Below are 19,657 nucleotides of genomic sequence, written 5' to 3'. Positions count from 1 at the left end.
TGCGAACAGCGGGAAGCGATATATTCCTAACGTATATCATCAGTGAAAGTTCAAAAACGTGTACAAAAACACTTTTGAACGTTTAGACCCCCAAAAACCAATTTAATCAACACACGCAATATGTTAAACAATAGTGTGCGGAAACTTAACATATGCTATAACATGGTATTGATTAAACAACTATCTAAGCCACAACAAAATAAACCACAGCAGATAATGTAAAGGCAGAGATAGAGAGGAAGGAAGATGCAAACACAGCGATAACACCAGATATGTTATCGAAGAGGAAACCGAAGACCTCGGCGAAAAACCTCTCCGCCGCCCTCCAAGCGGTAATCAATCCACTAGAAAATACAGTTGGGATACAAGGACAGCAATAGACCCTCCAAGCCTAATCTACCCAATGCACCTAAGCCCTCCAAGCTTCTTGCTCCAACGAGGTTGCGCCGAACCTTTTTCTTTTCTAGCTTTCCGGATTCCGCTACTACACCGTAGCATCAACCAATGAATATTGGCTCCTTCCTAACTGCTTCCCAGAACTCCAAACGTCTGTCTCACAGAGATGATAATGGTGAGAACCAGGTTTGGTATAATGGCCTCTCAAGGATTTGACAATGGAGAGGAAGAGAGTGAGGGATTTTGATGAGACTCTAAGGTAGAGATTGTGGGTGAAACAATCTGGTTTTTTCTTTAGGGTTTCTCTCTCAAAATTCTCTCTGGAAGCTCTCTTTCAATCGTGGGTTAAAAGGGTATTTATACTGAAGAGGAGTGGAATGCGAAACGTCAGGTTTTTCCAAAACAGGGGTGGCTCGCGGCTTGACCTCGCGGCTTGACTAAGTCGCGAGTTCCAGTCGCGAGTTAACCGTATGGCCAGTTGTCCTGTTTTGTCCTGTAGTGCTCCAGCTAGCATGACTGTTCATCTTCCAGCATGCTTGGCACGTGTGCATCTTCTGGCGGGTTGAAGCCGCGAGACCAGTCGCGAGTCCCAGCCGCGACACTCTGTTTTCTTGCACACTCTTGAGCAATCTTCACACTATCTCACTCACTACCCTTACAACAAACCCACCTAAATACAGGGTTACTAAATGCTGAATTACAAGCAAATTTGGCACGGAATAAAGCCAATTAGATGGTTGAATAAATTCAACCTTACAATCTCCCCCTTTGGCTATTCCGTGACAAAACCCTAAAACAGACTCTAGACTTAACATGTGAGTTGGGAACAGTTGATCAAAACTCACTCACACCTAATTCTAGAAGCTGTGAAGCACTTGAATCATATGAACATAAACTCCTGAAACACAACAATACACCATGATCATTGTAAGCAGAAAATTATAAATGCATATGAAACAGGCAATATGAGATCAAGCATAAGATGGAGTTAATAAACAAACCATGGCTTGATCAACCAGGTGAACACCACTAGGTAGTGATCACAGTGTTCATTCACACTTGGAATGAACACAAGGACATACAAGTTAACAAGCACAAGGCAAGACACTTGTATGTACAACACTCAACCAATGCATAGCACACAAGGCATATGCATCTAGGAACAATCCTACAAGGGCACAAGAGTGACAGTACATAAACCACAATGCAGAACATTTGGATTTAAAATACTGATTTCACATAGCATAAAGGCTGCACTTAAGCATGGTACATACCACAAGGCCTACAAACATATGCATAAAACATAAACCCTCAAAGCTTACAAAAGCTTATGGGTACAAACACAACAAGTACCTGAATAACATCAACAAACATATATAAAAGTTTATCCAAGAGTATATGAAGAAAGTTAGAAACAGTTATACACCAAAACACAGTGTATCAAAACCAAAATAACCATAAGTTTTGAAGATAAGACGAAAAAAAAATTATGTGTGTGTGTGTACTCCCCCTATCACTATGCACACTTCCCTTTGAACTTTTCTCCCCTTGAACTTTTCTCCCCCTTACTGAATGCTCTCCCCCTTTTTGTCACGAATAGCTAAAGACTCTCGTCCAGCTTTCGTTGAATCTCATCTAGCTGATTCTCCATAGTCTCGAGTCGCATCTGGACATGGTTGTTGGTGGAGTAAAGAAGTGCCACAAGCTCATCAACCCGTTTCTGAATATGCTCAAGAACACTGCCAACTCTGTCAGTAGGAGAAGCAGTTTGTGCGTGCGGAATACCAGCCGGTGAAGCTTCAGGAACATCACGAGATGCAGATGTGGTATGTGCTGGTGTCTCTGAGTCAGGGGCAAATGAAGGACCCGGAGACATGTGAGCATGTCTTGGTGATTTGGAGGAGTGACTTCTGCTCGCTTGAAGAGTGAGCAAAGAAATGGGACGTTGACGAGTCAACATTTTACCATCTGCAGGAGGAGTAATGCCGGCACTAAGGATGAGTTTCATGACGAGACTGCAAAATGGAATGATTCCTCGAGCTGTAGATCGACAAGCGGTCTTCCTCAAGTTGTAGTAGATGTGAGCACATATATCAATGGGGGCTCCGGTAATGAGATCACACAGAAATATAGCTCTCCCAAGATTGATGAATGTAGTGTTGGACAGTGGGTAGAGATTGGTGAACATGATCAACTTCAGTGTGGTCAACTCAGGTGCAAACTTTGCGGTGCTGATGGAAGTTCCTGCACTAGACACCTCATGATCATGTCCTAGGATTTGTAGAATTTCCCCAACCTCTGGATTTCGTTCATCATAGGGAGTTAAGTTCACATTTTGAGGTCTGGTGATGCCGAGAAGATCTGCGATGGAGTCTGGGGTAACACTAAACTCTGTTCCTCTGACCCAGAAAATGAGGATAGGTCCAAGATCAGATGCATTGGAGAAGCATTCCTTGACCAGCTCATCCATTGGATCATCAAAGTTTCCGAACAAGTTTGCCCAGTCTCGTTTCTCAAAGATTCGAGGGATGAAAGTAGTCCCTAAGGTGTTGAACTCTACTACCCGCTCCACTATAGTTGTTGACTTGTCAAACACATTTGAGTAGGCGTGTGAGTTCAGGGGAACTCTGAATCTATCCTCATTGGGATCTTGAGATGCTTGAGATGAAAGACGAGTCCTTTTAGCAACTGGGGTTGCTGGTTCGTCAGAAACAATGTCTTTACCCCTGGAAGATCGACGAGACATCTGCAAGAGAACAGGCCAACAGAAAAGAACCAAGCAACAATACCCCACAAAAGATTGTCAACAAGAGTCAGTATAAACAATATTGCAATATAAACACCCAGACTGAATAAAGTGCAGACCCAACCAATCCTTCCAACAAAAGATACACAAACTAATACGTGCATCAAACTTGGTGAAAGTGCACCAAGACAAAGAAAGACATCACAAATGTCATTGAGACACATTAACATGACCATGATATGCAATAAGAAACAGCACATGAACAATTAGAACAGATAACATAAATCACTCCATCAGAGTCATGAACATGGGAAAATATTTCAATCATGAAGAAACCAAACATCCACACAGGAGCACGTGTTTGAGAGACAAACAGTAAGTTAACATGTCAACCCAGAAACCAAAACCAAACACCAACATCAATAATCAGGCAAATGTAATGAGTAAGTCACATAGACACCAAACCCATTTCAGAACAGATTCGCAGATTCAATAAAAAGCAAATAATCAGAACAACAAAAAAATAGTGATTGCACAGCATGAAAACAGGTGAGAACAAAGTCAAACAAGACACTCCATACCCATTACACATAGAGATAAGTAAAACGAATGCAATACCAGTCCAAACAGCAACAGAAATATGCAGGAAACAGAAAATGAGATAGAGAAGACAAAACCCATACCTTTTCTTGATGATTTGGAGAAGAAATGAAGCACCAAAGGGTTTTGAAAAATGGATTCACGAAGAGTTTTGGGAGGAAACAACAGTTTTAAAAGGGAATGAACAGTTACAAAAGTTCGAGGGAAAACTGAAAGAGGTTTAAAAACTGCTCCTGTTTCTGCAAAACACGCGATTTTCGCGACTGGTTTAAGTCGCCACACAGTCGCCAGATCAAGCCGCCAAAACAGTCAAGAGGAAAATTTTGAAAAATTTTTCTAAGTGTTTTTCGCGACTGGAAGGTCTACCCGCGATAGAGTCGCGAGCTGAGCCGCGAAAATCTCTGAGTGAATCTCGCGACTGGACCTTCCACTCGCGAACAAGTCGCCAAAACTGACCAGCGAAGATGCGACTGAGGATCGCGACTTGACACACTCGCGACTGAGCCGCCAAAACAGGGCAAAACTGTATTTTTGAAATTTTTCAGATTTTTCAGCAAAACACTTTCCAAAAACACCTAAAACACTCAAAAATCTTTCTGTGCCTGAATTAACAAAGATTGAGCATGTGAAAACACATTTTATCAAGTACAATCACACAAATGAATATGGCATTTATCAAACATAAACTTGTGTGTTGTGTGTGGATATCAACAATGAAATAGTCCTTTGTCTAAAGTGAAGCTTCAATGATCAATTCAACCAAGGCATACACAATTAGCACTAGATCATGTGACCAATCTCAATTATAGAAATATGAATATATGACTTCCCACACAACTGGATAACATAACTTGGAGCCTTTCATTTGACTCCACTTTCAGCCATAACATTTGATCTTTTGAGGCAATCATCTCTCATTGTGAGAGGGATAAACAATACTTTTCTTTGAAGAACAGGCCTTTGGCCTTTTTGAAAAAGAATTTTACTTTTGATATGAGGTCGCTTACCCTTTTTCCTAGTCAAATACTAGAATGTGCGACAGGCTTTTGCAGCTCAATATCTCTTTTCATTTGGAGATTTACATTTAGTGAGCTCTTTTTAGCAAAAAGAATAAAAAGTGGGAAGAGATATAGACACAAGTCTATGCAAGTTTCAAGATCAACATAACCATTCACTAATCATTCATGACAAGTTTGAAGATCTATTTACAACAATCACATAGATTTCAAGATTTTTCCCAAAGTGATATGAGTGCATGAAAACAAGTAATGTTCGAAAATGCACAAAGCCATTAGCACAAAGGTACACGGCAAAACGAGTTTTAAGACAAAAACTCAACAAAGTCAATCAAGCCCTTTTGATTTTCAAATGTTTATGTAATTTTTGGATTTTTGACTTAAGAAACAAAAAGATTGATAAAACACATTTAACACAATTAAGAGATATTCACAAGAAGACAGACAACCAAAATCAAAAACAACAAGCATACCAAACAAACATAGTCACAAAGCATAGGAAGTATTAATGCATGGACATGTTGTAATGCTTATGCATGAGTACCCCTTTTCACCCACACGACACTTGCGTTTGGGGTGATTTCCTTAGAGGATTGGGTACGGGAGTTAGGGCTTTCAAACCTTCGTGAGAAGCTTTCCAAGCAGTTGGTGAATGCACCAATCATCTTCATCACGTTCATCATTCCGGGATCTCCGTTTTGCTCTCTAGGTTGATCCCCTGCCCACGTTCTCCTATCAACTCTTGGTCCTCCTGACCTTTGAGGAGTAGCACTGTTCTTTGCTCTCAGCTTTTGGCAATTTGGTCGAGTGTGCCCTTGAAGTCCACAGTAATGGCACACATACATTCCTCTAGGACCTCTTTGTGGTCGAGGACGTGACTTGGCACGAGACTCAGACCTGCCCACATACTGATTATGATGATTCAGCATCCGTTGGTCCACCACATTCTTCTTCTCCTCCACCTCGAGGTTCACACTAGTAGAGTCAGCTACAACTGGATCTTTGGACTTCACAAACTTCACTTCTTTAGTGACATTTCCAGTTGAGCTACTTCCTCCGGTATATCCCAGTCCGGATTTGTCTGAGAAGCTCTTTTGAGATGATATAACATCATCAAGCTTCTTGGTGGTGACCCTCTCTATTTTTGCATTTGCTTGAACAACCTCATTCTCAAGGAATCTCACTTTAGTGTAGGCTTCGGACAGCTCACCATTAAGGGTTTCAATCTCGCATTTGGCCTCCCTATACCGGATTAGGAGACTTTTGTAGTCCTCCTCAGCCTTCTTCATCTTTCTCACTGCAGCCTTGGCCACCCTTGTGTATTCGCCAGATTTCTCCAACAGTGAATTGTAATTTTCTTGAAGAGTAGCTGTGCTTTCTTCTTCTTCAGCTTCTGATTCTTCAACAATTCCTAGTGAGTCATCCTCACTATGTTCTCCAAGGTCTTGAACAAGCAAATTCAATTCATCCGAAGACTCAACATGAGCAATAGTCATGAAAGCTGAGTAGTTCCCTTCTCCATCACAGCTCTCCTCAGATTCTGAGTCGGACGAATCTGAATCACTCAAAGTCGTGGCGTACACCTTGCCTTTTGATTTCAAATAGTTAGGACATTCCCTCTTGAAGTGTCCATGCCCGTTGCATTCAAAACAAGTAACACCTTGTGTGGATTGGGATTCTTTTCCATCTTTCCTCTTGAAATCCCTCTTCTCCCTTCCAGAATTTTGGAAATTTCTCTTATCATCAAATTTTCCATTGTTTTTGAATTTCAAAAACTTCTTGAAATTTTTAACAAGATAGGCTACATCCTTGTCAACCATATCTTCTCCCGAAGAGCCTTGATCTTCCACCTTCTCATTAACAGTCTTTAGAGCAATGGATTTACCCTTCCGTTGATTTGGCAGCGACATTTCATAGGTTTGTAGAGAACCAACCAGCTCCTGAACCTTGATGTCGTCAAGATCCTTGCTCTCTTCAATGGCTGTTACTTTGGCACGGAAGCTTTCCGGCAATGATCGAAGGATCTTCCTTACAATCTTAGAATCCTCCATCTTCTCCCCCAAGTTAAACTTGCTGACAACTACTTCATTTAACTTCCCATAGAACGAGTCGAAAGACTCATCCTCACTCATCTTGAGCTCCTCAAACCGAGTGGTCAGCATTTGTAACTTGGTATCTTTCACCTTCTTCGTGCCTTCATAAGTTGTTTCCAGAATCTCCCATGCATCTTTGGCAATAATAATGTGAGAAATCCTGTGAAATTCATCTGGAGACACACCACAGAAAATAGCATTTAGTGCTTTACTGTTAGCATTAGATGCAGCAAGAGCTGCCTTATCCCATGTGGATTTGGCTGCCTCAAGTTTGGTCCAACCCATCTCAACAGCATCCCACACGGATTCATCAATAGAGCATAGAAAAGCTCTCATACGAACCTTCCAAAACGCATAATTACTTCCATCAAAATATGGAGGTGCATTAAGGGATTGAGACCTATCCATCTCAAAAAGAAAGGGGGTCAAGGATCACACAATGGTAATGAAACCAAACAGATGTGTACCCGCTCTGATACCAATTGAAAGTTCAAAAACGTGTACAAAAACACTTTTGAACGTTTAGACCCCCAAAAACCAATTTAATCAACACACGCAATATGTTAAACAATAGTGTGCGGAAACTTAACATATGCTATAACATAGTATTGATTAAACAACTATCTAAGCCACAACAAAATAAACCACAGCAGATAATGTAAAGGCAGAGATAGAGAGGAAGGAAGATGCAAACACAGCGATAACACCAGATATGTTATCGAAGAGGAAACCGAAGACCTCGGCGAAAAACCTCTCCGCCGCCCTCCAAGCGGTAATCAATCCACTAGAAAATACAGTTGGGATACAAGGACAGCAATAGACCCTCCAAGCCTAATCTACCCAATGCACCTAAGCCCTCCAAGCTTCTTGCTCCAACGAGGTTGCGCCGAACCTTTTTCTTTTCTAGCTTTCCGGATTCCGCTACTACACCGTAGCATCAACCAATGAATATTGGCTCCTTCCTAACTGCTTCCCAGAACTCCAAACGTCTGTCTCACAGAGATGATAATGGTGAGAACCAGGTTTGGTATAATGGCCTCTCAAGGATTTGACAATGGAGAGGAAGAGAGTGAGGGATTTTGATGAGACTCTAAGGTAGAGATTGTGGGTGAAACAATCTGGTTTTTTCTTTAGGGTTTCTCTCTCAAAATTCTCTCTGGAAGCTCTCTTTCAATCGTGGGTTAAAAGGGTATTTATACTGAAGAGGAGTGGAATGCGAAACGTCAGGTTTTTCCAAAACAGGGGTGGCTCGCGGCTTGACCTCGCGGCTTGACTAAGTCGCGAGTTCCAGTCGCGAGTTAACCGTATGGCCAGTTGTCCTGTTTTGTCCTGTAGTGCTCCAGCTAGCATGACTGTTCATCTTCCAGCATGCTTGGCACGTGTGCATCTTCTGGCGGGTTGAAGCCGCGAGTCCACCCGCGAGTCCCAGCCGCGACACTCTGTTTTCTTGCACACTCTTGAGCAATCTTCACACTATCTCACTCACTACCCTTACAACAAACCCACCTAAATACAGGGTTACTAAATGCTGAATTACAAGCAAATTTGGCACGGAATAAAGCCAATTAGATGGTTGAATAAATTCAACCTTACAATCAGGATAGAGCTTGTCAAGGTGGGCCCAAATTGAGGTGACACTCTTCAAGTCCATCGAACTCCCCTGAGCAATGAGACCGTTCTCTATGGCCTAACGCTAAAAAGATGATAGTTTGCAAGATGACACCAATGTCACTTGGTGACATGGATTAAGACAATCACATCGCGATGATTGTGCACACAATATAGCATAAATATGCACCTACAGCAATCGCCTTGAGCACATACCCATACTACAAGGTCAAAAGCTCTCATAACTAGAGAGGGTCGCTCATGTAGCCCAAGAGTCCATCATACAAAGTGCACAATCACCCACACACATGCAGGCATATATATATACACACACTCAAGCACAATGCTATCACACAGAGCGGGAAAGTAAATCAGACATTACCAATGTTCCAAGGGTATAGCCTAGCAAGGTACAGGAAATTTAAAACAGACATTGCCATACCTAGGGAACACGACCCAGGAAAGGAGCAGAAAAATAAAAAGGGGTACATGGAGAGGGACCCTAATACATGCTCTAGAGAAAAGGCTTAGAGAGAGAGAGAAAGAGAAGACCGCTCTGGAGGAGCTAGGCCCCCTAATCTATTGAACATTGCCTTTTGTGAGCTTGCATCCTTGCCCTTTTTGCTTGCGTCTAGGAGGCACCCTTGCTTCAAGTGTCCTCAATCCATGTGTGTACATGCAAAGAAAAAAGAAACAAGCCAGCAAACAAGCAAAGAAACAAAAGGGAGGAAAAATCATGCTAAAGACAAGCAAGGAAAAGATGCCAAACAAGGGCATACAAACATGCTAAGCACACGAAAGGGAAAACAAACATATGATCAAACAAAAGAGGGTGTCCTAGGAGGAAAAATGTAGGTTTGGATCAAGTGTCCATTGTTCCATTGGATTGGAGTATGGACGACACACAGACTCATGCATGAACATGTAAGCAAGCATGTAAAGATGCAAAGAAGCAAAGAAAGCCAAATAGGTGGCACAAAGCAAGCAAGGCAAGCATATCAACATCGCATGGAGTGGAGAAAGGTGTGAATCAAGCACATTGACACCACAGAGGTGTATCTCATAGATGGTTACATCCAAAAAAACCCTAGGAGGGATGGATGTAACTACACGAGCACAAGCCCACAGAGGGCATAAAGCATGGCAAAGCCTAGATCTAGAGAGGCTAACATAGAGATAAAGCATAGAAATTAGTAAGTGTAGACACTCAATTTTGCACCCATGATTTAATGAAGGAAGATGACTAGAGTGACCATCCATGTACCCAAAAAATCATTCTTGCATCACATGCATCATTTTGTTCTTGCATCACATGCATCAATATGTTCTTGCATTGCATGCATCAATTCATTCATTACATATCATAAAAATGATCTTGAGGTTCTAATGGTCGCAACGGTGTTTCTGGTTTCCAAATCGGACCGTCGGATTGAAAGATGTCGCATGATTAAGTTTGCACAGTTTACATGCATTGTATGGGGTGAAGCCGATCATGTGTGATTAATTGAAATTAATTTTGATTGGTTAATGATTAAAATTAATTAAATGAATTTATGTGATTGGTGGAGTATTTTTCTTAAAGTGAGATTTGTTGCATGGGATTAAAACAAATAAACTGATAATATTTAAAGATTGTGGATAATTAGGCTTTTGGGATAATTATATTCAAAATAATTATTTTAAAAGTCATAATTATCACTTTGGAATGAGGTTTATCATGAAAATAATTCTAAAATTCGTCTAAATATAGTCTTAGAGTTGGTAAACACCTCAAAAACGTGCTAATCAAGTAACAAATTTCAAATTCACGTTCTGAGGCACTTTTGGCATAGTAGAACTCAAAATTCGGACTAGGCTATTTCTGGTAAAGTTGTATAGAATCTAATTTCGCTTCAACTGTCAAAAGAGATATGATCAAAATACGAAACTGGTTCTGATCTGAAAAATCAGCTTACTCTTATCCAAATCTCTTTTTTTTTTGGATTTTCCCCCATACATTTTTTGATTATTTTTTCCAGCATTCCAACCTCTATAAATAGAGGAGGCATCTCATAATTCAGCACACTTTTCACCCTCTAGAGAGAAACACCTTTTTTCCATGCTTTGGGAGGCATACGTTTTAGGCTCTCAAATTGCCCATATTTTTTGATCCCTTCTCTGAGTATTGCCCTTTAAATTAGGGTTTTTAGGTTTTAAAGAGAATTGCATAAATTTCTTTGAACCCTAAAACATCTTTTCAAGAACAAAGAGTGCTCATGCAAGAGGTTGTTTCTTAACCCTTTTTCTTATGATGTGATGATGCATGCTATATCTTTTTCTTTTTCAAATGTCCATAACATGAATTGTTAATTATTGATTTGTTTATAGCATGATTTTTTTTTATGTGATTGTTATAATATCTTTCTTGAATGTCAATAATCTGCATGTGAATGACTTTTTTTTTTTTTATTATTAAAATAAAATAGATCTACATCTATCTTAGATGTAGATCTGGATTTTTCTCAATATAAAAACAAACCTGCATCTTTTCTAGATGTAGGTCTAGATTTTTCTTAACATAAAAATAGATCTGCATCTTTTCTAGATGTAGATCTAGAATTTTCTCAACATAAAAATAGATCTGCATCTTTTCTAGATGTAGATCTAGATTTTTCTCAACATAAAAACAGATTTGCATCTTTTCTAGATGTAGATCTGGATTTTTCTCAACATGAAAAAAGATTTGCATCTTTTCTAGATGTAGATCTGGATTTTTCTCAACATAAAAAAAGATTTGCATCTCTTCTAGATGTAGATTTGAATTTTTCTCAATACAAAAACAGATCTGCATCTTTCTTAGATGTAGATCTAAATTTTTCTCAAACAAATAGAGAGATGCAAATCTAAATTTTTCTCAAATCAAAATTGATTTGTATCTTTCTTAAGATACTATAAGGTTGAATTTATTCAACCATCTAATTGGCTTTATTCCGTGCCAAATTTGCTTGTAATTCAGCATTTAGTAACCCTGTATTTAGGTGGGATTGTTGTAAGGGTAGTGAGTGAGATAGTGTGAAGATTGCTCAAGAGTGTGCAAGAAAACAGAGTGTCGCGGCTGGGACTCGCGGGTGGACTCGCGGCTTCAACCCGCCAGAAGATGCACACGTGCCAAGCATGCTGGAAGATGAACAGTCATGCTAGCTGGAGCACTACAGGACAAAACAGGACAACTGGCCATACGGTTAACTCGCGACTGGAACTCGCGACTTAGTCAAGCCGCGAGGTCAAGCCGCGAGCCACCCCTGTTTTGGAAAAACCTGACGTTTCGCATTCCTCTTCACTCCAGTATAAATACCCTTTTAACCCACGATTGAAAGAGAGCTTCCAGAGAGAATTTTGAGAGAGAAACCCTAAAGAAAAACCAGATTGTTTCACCCACAATCTCTACCTTAGAGTCTCATCAAAATCCCTCACTCTCTTCCTCTCCATTGTCAAATCCTTGAGAGGCTTTATACCAAACCTGGTTCTCACCATTATCATCTCTGTGAGACAGACGTTTGGAGTTCTGGGAAGCAGTTAGGAAGGAGCCAATCTTTATTGGTTGATGCTACGGTGTAGTAGCGGAATCCGGAAAGCTAGAAAAGAAAAAGGTTCGGCGCAACCTCGTTGGAGCAAGAAGCTTGGAGGGCTTAGGTGCATTGGGTAGATTAGGCTTGGAGGGTCTATTGCTGTCCTTGTATCCCAACTGTATTTTCTAGTGGATTGATTACCGCTTGGAGGGCGGCGGAGAGGTTTTTCGCCGAGGTCTTCGGTTTCCTCTTCGATAACATATCTGGTGTTATCTCTGTGTTTGCATCTTCCTTCCTCTCTATCTCTGCCTTTACATTATCTGCTGTGGTTTATTTTGCTGTGGCTTAGATAGTTGTTTAATCAATTCCTTATTATAGCATATGTTAAGTTTCCGCACACTAGTTGTTTAACATATTGCGTGTGTTGATTAAATTGGTTTTTTGGGGGTCTAAACGTTCAAAAGTGTTTTTGTACACGTTTTTGAACTTTCAATTGGTATCAGAGCGGGTACACAGCTGTTTGGTTTCATTACCATTGTGTGATCCTTGACTCCCTTTCTTTTGAGATGGATAGGTCTCAATCCCTTAATGCACCTCCATATTTTGATGGAAGTAATTATGCATTTTGGAAGGTTCGTATGAGAGCCTTTTTATGCTCTATTGATGAATCCGTGTGGGATGCTGTTGAGATGGGTTGGACCAAACCTGAAGCAGCCAAATCCACATGGGATAAGGCAGCACTTACTGCATCTAATGCTAACAGTAAAGCACTAAATGCTATTTTCTGTGGTGTGTCTCCAGATGAATTTCACAGGATTTCTCACATTACTATTGCCAAAGATGCATGGGAGATTCTGGAAACAACTTATGAAGGCACGAAGAAGGTGAAAGATACCAAGTTACAAATGCTGACCACTCGGTTTGAGGAGCTCAAGATGAGTGAGGATGAGTCTTTCGACTCGTTCTATGGGAAGCTAAATGAAGTGGTTGTCAGCAAGTTTAACTTGGGGGAGAAGATGGAGGACTCTAAGATTGTAAGGAAGATCCTCCGATCATTGCCGGAAAGCTTCCGTGCCAAAGTGACAGCCATTGAAGAGAGCAAGGATCTTGACGACATCAAGGTACAGGAGCTGGTTGGATCTCTACAGACCTATGAGATGTCGCTGCCAAATCAACGGAAGGGTAAATCCCTTGCTCTAAAGACCGTTAATGAGAAGGTGGAAGATCAGGGCTCGTCAGGAGAAGATATGGTTGACAAGGATGTAGCCTATCTTGTTAAAAATTTCAGAAAGTTTTTGAAATTTAAAAACAGTGGAAAATTTGATGATAAGAGAAAATTCCAAAATTCTGGAAGGGAGAAGAGGGATTTCAAGAGGAAAGATGGAAAAGAATCCCAATCAACACAAGGTGTCACTTGTTTTGAATGCAACGGGCATGGACACTTCAAGAAGGAATGTCCTAATTATTTGAAATCGAAAGGCAAGGTGTATGCCACGACCTTGAGTGATTCAGACTCGTCCGACTCAGAATCTGAAGAGAACTGTGATGGAGAAGGGAACTACTCAGCTTTCATGACAATTGCTCATGTTGAGTCTTCAGATGAATTGAATTTGCTTGTTCAAGACCTTGGAGAACATAGTGAGGATGACTCACTAGGAATTGTTGAAGAATCGGAAGCTGAAGAAGAAGAAAGCACAGCAACTCTTCAAGAAAATTACAACTCACTTTTGGAGAAGTCTGGTGAATACACAAGGGTGGCCAAGGCTGCTGTGAGAAAGATGAAGAAGGCTGAGGAGGACTACAAAAGTCTCCTAATCTGTTATAGGGAGGCCAAATGCGAGATTGAAACTCTTAATGGTGAGCTGTCCGAAGCCTACACTAAAGTGAGATTCCTTGAGAATGAGGTTGTTCAAGCTAATGCAAAAATAGAGAGGGTCACCACCAAGAAGCTAGATGATGTTATATCATCTCAGAAGAGCTTTTCAGACAAATCCGGACTGGGATTTACCGGAGGAAGTAGCTCAACTGGAAACGTCACCAAAGAAGTGAAGTTTGTCAAAGCCAAAGATCCAGTTGTAGCTGACCCTACTGATGTGAAGCTCGAGGTGGAGGAGAAGAAGAATGTGGTGAACCAACGGATGCTGAATCACCGTAATCAGTATATGGGCAGGTCTGAGTCTCGTGCCAAGTCACGTCCTCGACCACAAAAAGGTCCTAGAGGAATTTATGTGTGCCATTATTGCGGGCTTCAAGGGCACACTCGACCAAATTGCCAAAAGCTGAGAGCAAAGAACAGTGCTACTCTTCAAAGGTCAGGAGGACCAAGAATTGATAGAAGAACTTGGGCAGGGGATCAACCTAGAGAGCAAAATGGAGATCCCGGAATGATGGACGTGATGAAGATGATTGGTGCATTCACCAACTGTTTGGAAAGCTTCTCACGAAGGTTTGAAAGCCCTAACTCCTGTACCCAATCCTTTAAGGAAATCACCCCAAACGCAAGTGACGTGTGGGTGAAAAGGGGTACTCATGCATAAGCATTACAACATGTCCATGCATTAATACTTCCTATGCTTTGTGACTATGTTTGTTTGGTATGCTTGTTGTGTTTGTTCTTGGTTGTTTGATTATTCTTCTTGTGAATATTTCTTAATTGTGTTTTATCAATCTTTTTGTTTCTTGAGTCAAAAATCCAAAAATTACATAAAAATTTGAAAATCAAAAAGCTTGATCGACTTTGTTGAGTTTTGTCTTAAGACTCGTTTTGCCTTGTACCTTTGTGCTAATGGCTTTGTGCATTTTCGAGCATTGCTTGTCTTCATGCACTCATATCACTATGGGAAAAATCTTGAAATCTATGTGATTGTTGTAAATAGATCTTCGAACTTGTCATGAATGATTAGTGAATGGTTATGTTGATCTTGAAACATGCATAGACTTGTGTCTATATCTCTTCCCACTTTTTATTTTTTTTTGCTAAAAAGAGCTCACTAAATGTAAATCTCCAAATGAAAAGAGATATTGAGCTGCAAAAGCCTGTCGCACATTCTAGTATTTGACTAGGAAAAAGGGTAAGCGACCTTATATCAAAAGTGAAATTTCTTTAAAAAAAGCCAAAGGCCTGTTCTTCAAAGAAAAGTGTTGTCTATCCCTCTCACAATGAGAGATGATTGCCTCAAAAGATCAAATGTTATGGCTGAAAGTGGAGTCAAATGAAAGGCTCCAAGTTATGTTATCAAGTTGTGTGGGAAGTCATATATTCATATTTCTATAATTGAGATTGGTCACATGATCTAGTGCTAATTGTGTATGCCTTGGTTGAATTGATCATTGAAGCTTCACATTAGACAAAGGACTATCTCATTGTTGATATCCACACACAACACACAAGTTTATGTTCGATAAATGCCATATTCATTTGTGTGATTGTACTTGATAAAATGTGTTTTCACATGCTCAATCTTTGTTAATTCAAGCACAAAAAGATTTTTGAGTGTTTTAGGTGTTTTTGGAAAGTGTTTTGCTGAAAAATCTGAAAATTTCAAAAATACAGTTTTGCCCTGTTTTGGCGGCTCAGTCGCGGGTGTGTCAAGTCGCGAGCCTCAGTCGCATCTTCGCTGGTCAGTTTTGGCGACTTGTTCGCAAGTGGAAGGTCCAGTCGCGAGATTCACTCAGAGATTTTCGCGGCTCAGCTCGCGACTCACTCGCGGGTAGACCTTCCAGTCACGAAAAACACTTAGAAAATTTTTTCAAAATTTTCCTCTTGAGTGCTTTGGCGGCTTGAGCTGGCGACTATGTGGCGACTTGATCCAGTCGCGAAAATCGCGTGTTTTGCAGAAACAGGAGCAGTTTTTAAACCTCTTTCAGTTTTCCCTCGAACTTTTGTAACTGTTCATTTTCTTTTAAAACTGTTGTTTCCTCCCAAAACTATTCGTGAATCCTTTTCTCAAACCCCTTTGGTGCTTCGTTTGTTCTCCAAATCATCAAGAAAAGGTATGGGTTTTGTCTTCTCAATCTCATTTTCTTTTTCCTGCATATTTCTGTTGCTGTTTGGACTGGTATTGCATTCGTTATACTTATCTCTATGTGTAATGGGTATGGAGTGTCTTGTTTGATATTGTTCTAACCTGTTTTCATGCTGAGCAATCACAATGTGTTTTTCATTGTTTTGATTTTTGCTTATTATTGAATCTGAGAATCTTTTCTGAAATGGGTTTGGTGTCTATGTGACTTACTCATTACACTTGCCTGATTATTGATGTTGGTGTTTGGTTTTGGTTACTGAGTTGATATGATAACATAATGTGTGTTTATCAACCACGTGCTCCAGTGTGGATGTTTGGTTTCTTCATGATTGAAATATTTTCCCCATGCTCATGTCTCTGATGGAGTGTTTTATGTTATCTGATCAAAATGATTCAAATGCTGTTTCCTATTGCATATCATGGTCATGTTAACCTGTCTCAATGACAGTTGTGATGTATTTCTTCTTCTTGGTGCATTTTTACCAAAATTTGATGCACGGATTAGTTTGTGTTTCTGTGTATTGTTGGAAGGTTTGGTTGGGTCTGTATTTTTTTTCAGTCTGAGTTTCTACATTGAAATATTGGTTTTACTGAATCTTGTTGACAATCTTTTGTGGGGTATTGTTGCTTGGTTCTTTTCTGTTGGTCTGTTCTCTTGCAGATGTCTCGTCGATCTTCCAAGGGTAAAGACATTGTTGCTGACGAATCAGCATCCCCAGTTGCTAAAAGGACTCGTCTATCATCTCAAGTATCTCAAGATCCCAATGAGGATAGATTCAGAGTTCCCCTGAACTCACATGCCTACTCAAATGTGTTTGACAAGTCAACAACTATAGTGGAGCGGGTAGTAGAGTTCAACACCTTAGGGACTACTTTCATCCCTCGAATCTTTGAGAAACGAGACTGGGCAAACTTGTTCGGAAACTTTGATGATCCAATGGATGAGCTAGTCAAAGAATGCTTCTCCAATGCATCTGATCTTGGACCTGTCCTCGTTTTCTAGGTCAGAGGAACAGAGTTTAATGTTACCCCGGACTCCATCGCAGATCTTCTCGGCATCACCAGACCTCAAAATGTGAATTTAACTCCCTATGATGAACGAAATCCAGAGGTTGGGGAAATTCTACAAATCCTAGGACACGATCATGAGGTGTCTAGTGCAGGAACTTCCATCAGCACCGCAAAGTTTGCACCTGAGTTGACCACACTGAAGTTGATCATGTTCACCAATCTCTACCCACTGTCCAACACTACATTCATCAATCTTGGGAGAGCTATATTTCTGTGTGATCTCATTACCGGAGCCCCCATTGATATATGTGCTCACATCTACTACAACTTGAGGAAGACCGCTTGTCGATCTACAGCTCGAGGAATCATTCCATTTTGCAGTCTCGTCATGAAACTCATCCTTAGTGCTGGCATTACTCCTCCTGCAGATGGTAAAATGTTGACTCGTCAACGTCCCATTTCTTTGTTCACTCTTCAAGCGAGCAGAAGTCACTCCTCCAAATCACCAAGAAGTGCTCACATCTCTCCGGTTCCTTCATTTGCTCCTGACTCAGAGACACCTGCACATACCACATCTGCATCTCGTGATGTTCCTGAAGCTTCACCGGCTGGTATTCCGCAAGCACAAACTGCTTCTCATACTGACAGAGTTGGCAGTGTTCTTGAGCATATTCAGAAACGCGTTGATGAGCTTGTGGCACTTCTCTACTCCACAAACAACCATGTCCAAATGCGCCTCGAGACTATGGAGAATCAGCTAGATGAGATTCAACGAAAGTTGGACGAGAGTCTTTAGCTATTCGTGACAAAAAGGGGGAGAGCATTCAGTAAGGGGGAGAAAAGTTCAAAGGGAAGTGTGCATAGTGATAGGGGGAGTACACACACACACATACTTTTGTTTTTCGTCTTATCTACTAAACTTATGGTTCTTTTGGTTTTGATACACTGTGTTTTGGTGTATAGATGTTTCTAACTCTAAACTGATACTCTTGGTTTAAACTTTATTATATGTTGTTGATGTTATTCAGGTTTTTGTTGGTTTGTACCCATATGCTTTTGTAAGCTTTCAGGGTTTTTGTTTTATGCATAGTTTGTAGGCCTTGTGGTATGTACCATGCTTAAGTGCAGCCTTTATGCTATGTTGAAATCAGTACTTTAATCTAAATGTTCTGCATTGTGATTGTTGTACTGTCACTCTTGTGCCCTTGTAGGATTGTTCCTAGATGCATATGCCATGTGTGCTATGCATTGGTTGAGTGTTGAGCATACAAGTGTCTTGCCTTGTGCTTGTTAACTTGTATGTCTTTGTGTTCATTCCAAGTGTGAATGAGCACTGTGATCACTACCTTGTGGTGTTCACTTGGTTGATCAAGCCATGGTTTGTTTATTAACTCCATTTTTGCTTGATCTCATATTGCCTGTTTCATATGCATTTATAATTTTCTGCTTACAATGATCATGGTGTATTGTTGTGTTTCAGGAGTGTATGTTCATATGATTCAAGTGCTTCACAGCTTCTAGAGTTAGGTGTGAGTGAGTTTTGATCAACTGTTCCCAACTCACATGTTAAGTCTAGAGTCTGTTTTAGGGTTTTGTCACGGAATAGCCAAAGGGGGAGATTGTAAGGTTGAATTTATTCAACCATCTAATTGGCTTTATTCCGTGCCAAATTTGCTTGTAATTCAGCATTTAGTAACCCTGTATTTAGGTGGGATTGTTGTAAGGGTAGTGAGTGAGATAGTGTGAAGATTGCTCAAGAGTGTGCAAGAAAACAGAGTGTCGCGGCTGGGACTCGCGGGTGGACTCGCGGCTTCAACCCGCCAGAAGATGCACACGTGCCAAGCATGCTGGAAGATGAACAGTCATGCTAGCTGGAGCACTACAGGACAAAACAGGACAACTGGCCATACGGTTAACTCGCGACTGGAACTCGCGACTTAGTCAAGCCGCGAGGTCAAGCCGCGAGCCACCCCTGTTTTGGAAAAACCTGACGTTTCGCATTCCTCTTCACTCCAGTATAAATACCCTTTTAACCCACGATTGAAAGAGAGCTTCCAGAGAGAATTTTGAGAGAGACACCCTAAAGAAAAACCAGATTGTTTCACCCACAATCTCTACCTTAGAGTCTCATCAAAATCCCTCACTCTCTTCCTCTCCATTGTCAAATCCTTGAGAGGCTTTATACCAAACCTGGTTCTCACCATTATCATCTCTGTGAGACAGACGTTTGGAGTTCTGGGAAGCAGTTAGGAAGGAGCCAATCTTTATTGGTTGATGCTACGGTGTAGTAGCGGAATCCGGAAAGCTAGAAAAGAAAAAGGTTCGGCGCAACCTCGTTGGAGCAAGAAGCTTGGAGGGCTTAGGTGCATTGGGTAGATTAGGCTTGGAGGGTCTATTGCTGTCCTTGTATCCCAACTGTATTTTCTAGTGGATTGATTACCGCTTGGAGGGCGGCGGAGAGGTTTTTCGCCGAGGTCTTCGGTTTCCTCTTCGATAACATATCTGGTGTTATCTCTGTGTTTGCATCTTCCTTCCTCTCTATCTCTGCCTTTACATTATCTGCTGTGGTTTATTTTGTTGTGGCTTAGATAGTTGTTTAATCAATTCCTTATTA

This window comes from Quercus robur, chromosome 1 (genome assembly GCF_932294415.1).
Source record: "Quercus robur chromosome 1, dhQueRobu3.1, whole genome shotgun sequence".
Classification (NCBI taxonomy): Eukaryota; Viridiplantae; Streptophyta; class Magnoliopsida; order Fagales; family Fagaceae; genus Quercus; species Quercus robur.
Note: the sequence above shows the minus strand (reverse complement) of the source record.